Raw genomic sequence first — 4152 nt, forward strand, 5'->3', positions numbered from 1 at the left:
TGCAGAGAGGAAGGCTGAGAAACACCACTCTCCAATATCCACCTTTAGTATGTTCTGCTCTTCGTTAGGCTACTAAATTATCTAGGTTTGGTTTTCCCATTCATCAAGCAATCAATACAAGTGTGAGTACATTGAAAACGGTTCATTAAGACGAATAAGGGAAAGAGAGCAGAAGCCATCGAGGTAGATTATTTAAAAGGCACATTTAAAAGAGTAACACACAAAAGAAACAAAACAAGAAAACTATAGTGACATACTTTTTAAAATGAGACTCGCAAATGAAGAAAACCACACAAAACATACTGCAGCAAACAGTAACTTGAGAAACCGCAGTGCTGGGATGCTATTTTGTAAAGTAGCCACTGATACCTAAAAAAGAAAACCGTTCTTCTGCTGAAGCAGAATGCAGTCCAGGGACCTAAGAGAAAGGAGGACAATCATGATAGCATTTGGAAGTTAAACCTGAAGAGAGCAATTTAAGAACCAAAGCCCAAATTGGACTTTGGGTGAGAAAATGAAAGAAAATACTGGTATGTACAGAGTGGAAAATTATCTTGGTATCTCCCATTTTTTGAAAGTGTCCTGATGATTATTCTTCCTTTGAAGATTCAGGGATGAGTAAGAGAAATACTGTCGATGGCCTACTCTGGTTGTATCTCTTATAATATTATTTGATGATATTAACTTTCTATCAGTTTGATAGTGCCTGGAAGTCACTGAAAGAAATAGATGTGCATTTGAAACAGGGTAATTTCAGTTTTCATAATGGTCCCTTTCATGACCAGTTCATGAAACGTTCACAATGCACAGATGTAGCTGCGGTTTGTAACAGCCCAGCCCTAAACTTCCTGGCACCTGCTGGAGCAGCTGTGCCAAAGCAGCTACCGCTGTATCCAGTGGGCACCAGGAAGCCAGCAGGAGTCTCCTAGAGGGAAGCCCCAAGCCCCTCAATGGGGCTTCTCAAGTCTGTGCCAGCTATTTTGCCAGCACAGACTTGAGAGATTACATGCCGGGCCAGAAGGCCTGACAGGGAGTTCAGGATATGGCAGAGCACAGCTCCACAGATCCCGCCCCTCCTACCCCAGTTCTTCCCCCCATCCCGCCTCCCTCCACCCTCCCCCTGCCCCCCACACTGCTGCCTGGCAGTTGCATATACCCCCAGCATCCTCTTCCTGCCAGTACTAGACTTGGGACCTGGCTCACTGGGTGCCATAAATGTGCTTTAAGACAAGTTTATGGCACCCAGCGCCAGCACTAAGGCTCGATGCCAGTGCTGGGCATTTTTAGGATTGGGGCCTAAGACAACAGCTGTCAAAGCCAGAGAAAGACCTGCCGAGGGAAGTATGCACAAGAAGAATCAAGCTTTGTGCTGCCTGAACCTGTCTTGTGTGTAAAAACCTGCCTGGTTTTTATTCTGCCCTTCCTGCAAAGAAGTTCAGGGCAGTGTGCATTTCCCACCCCCATTAATCATGACAGCAGTCCTCTGCAGCAACTGTTAACCTGCACATGCCCAATCTCGTCTGATCTTGGAAGCTAAGCAGGGTCAGGCCTGGTTAGTACTTGGATGGGAGACCGCCTGGGAATACCGGGTGCTGTAGACTTATACCATAGTCTTTCGAGACTGAAGGTTGCCAACCAATCCTCTGCAGAAGGTTAAAGACATATGGCCCAATCCTATTGAGGACTGAGCCAATGTGTGACGTCACTCCTGCTGTAGCAAAATGGTTGCTGACAGCGCATGGAGCATGCATCAGTGGCCATTTTGGAAGCACAGCTGTATGAGACAGCAGTGCTCCCAGTCTGCCAGCTACATGCTGGAGCAGGTAAGGCAGCAGTGAGAGCAGAGGGGGAGCAAAAAGGGATAGGGAGAAGCATTATGGGGCAGGGAGGCTGTGGGAGGTGGTGGATCCAGCAGTGATGGCCTCTTTAGGATTGGTCCCATCCCCCTTTTCTGACTTTCAGGGCCAAATCAATGCATATTGTGACTCTTTGTGTTTTATTCATTTTAAGTAAATAGTGTGCTGGAGGGTACCTGAAATTGAGTGAAACCACAGGAGTGGGCTGGAGACCTTTAGCCCCCACCATAGTTCCCACCCAGTTGCAACCACCCAGTGCACTTTTTATTAGGAGAAAATCTTCAGTTGAAAGCTAATAGAAGACTTTTCAATAAAAAATAGCATAGCAGGGAAAAGAAGCATTATCAGAGTAGGACTGAACGGGGCAAAAGCTGAAGTTCCCCTACTCCCATCGTGGTTTCATCCTGGTTTAGCCTTGATATAAAATATACTGCAAACAAATGTCCACATTGCATATTAGCCATTAAGTCTAGTTTGGCTCTCAGCTAACCAGACCAGGACTACCAATCCTCCCAGTCACTGTAATTCAGGAAACCGTATGCCATAAATATTGATTTTCCAAACTAGGGATCAGTGGGGCAATAATCTTTTTTTTTTCCAAAAAGCTTTTATATTTATCTTGTTAAAACTATGAGCACACATTCCCCAGCTTCTTCCTTTTGATTTGCTGGCCCATAAACCAAAATGAAAAAGAACACTGCTGACATGAGAAGGGCAGTTTATATTGGCACAGAGAATGTCTATTAAGGGGGCCAACTCCTTCCTCTGACTTTCGATCTTTTCCAAGGAACTGCCCATATGCTTTCAAGCATATCATTTGAACCCTGACAGCAAGAGACTTGAAAGCTGAATGTATGAAAGCTGTTTTTGGGAAGCTGGATTCTAAATTCATTACCACAGTCTGTACATTGTCTGCATTCCAGAAGCATAGCATATATATAGTCTTGATTATCCCTGCCTTCTTCCACTAATGGCCACTGATAAACATAAAGTAAAGCAATACAATTGCTTTAACTTATTTAATTTTACTCAGTTGTCATTGGATAACTTTAAAGTGGGCTTCATGTCTTTCGATTCCTGGAATCACCGTATGGGTTGCCATTACAGGCTTCCTTTATGGCTAGCTATTTATCAAATAGGCTGCCAATTTGGGAATGGTGAGAGTGCAGCAAGGCATGACACCTGGAGAGCTGTGATCAGCTCCCACTTTTCAAAACAAGTTTAATAGCTTCTGTGACTGGGGGGGGGGGTCCAACTGCAGCCATGATGGGCGCTGTTTCCCAGGATGTTTTTCCAGAGAACATTTTCATGACCATGACAGGAGGAGGAGCTCATCTGGCAAGGACAGCCAGTGGCACAGGCTGCAGAGAAACCTGACCCAGGCCCCGACTCTGAGTCTGAGCCTGAGCCCAAGCCAGAGCCTGTCATATGAGCCAGAGGTTCCCTGACCTGCTGTAATGGAAGATCAGAAGATCATCAGGTGGATGATGTGGTGTTGACAGCGATTCCCTGTTTTGACAGCAGTTTGACAGCTCTGGGAAGGGCAGGGCTGGCTCCACAGCTGTAATCAATCGAAGCCAATGGAGACCTGGATGGACACCTGAGCTTCATTTGACCTTGATGGGACTTTGAATGGACATGGACTGAAGGGATGGCTCACCTGAGCCTAATTTGGAGCTAATGAGGTAGCTCACAGCTGAGCTGCATTTGAATCATGAGACATCCAAGGATAAAAGGCAGCTTTGGAAGGAGACAGAGCTACCCTGACCCAGGACCAAGAGCAGGATGCTGACCCAGCCAGAAGCTGGACCCTGACCCAGGACCAAGAGCGGGATGCTGACCCAGCTGGATGCTGACCCAGAGGGAAACCCGGATGGACCCACACTGGGAGAAGGGGACTGCCAGAACTCTACTGGAGGACACAGAAGAGAGGACTGCCAGGACTCTGCTGGAGAGAACACTGCTGGAGAGGAGGAACTCTACTGCAGAAGATTGGACTGGGAATACTGGACTGGGAAGACTGGACTGTGCTTTGGAGACTGGATTGGACTTTGACTGGAGGCTTCAGACCTCTACCTGCTAAGTTAAGTGGAGTTTTGGGGAGGGAAAGCCTCTGGACAAGAGGACTTGCAGGGAGTGTATGTATTTGTAGCAATAAATTCTTGTTAATTGCTATAGATAAGAAGTGCTGTGTTTATTCCTTTGCACACCACAGCTGTTGTTTTTGGGAAAGGGGGTTGTTAATTAGCCAAAAAGCAGGCATTAGAAGGGAGTTGGGATATTTGGAAGGGACAAA

General features: G+C 46.3%; 1 pseudogene; it reads left to right on the forward strand.

The window, feature by feature from the left end:
- The first annotated feature begins 1481 nt into the window (after positions 1–1481).
- On the forward strand, positions 1482–1601 carry LOC136643116 (5S ribosomal RNA; annotated as a pseudogene).
- The last annotated feature ends 2551 nt before the right edge of the window (positions 1602–4152 follow it).

The sequence above is a fragment of the Tiliqua scincoides genome, chromosome 2 (genome assembly GCF_035046505.1).
Source record: "Tiliqua scincoides isolate rTilSci1 chromosome 2, rTilSci1.hap2, whole genome shotgun sequence".
Classification (NCBI taxonomy): Eukaryota; Metazoa; Chordata; class Lepidosauria; order Squamata; family Scincidae; genus Tiliqua; species Tiliqua scincoides.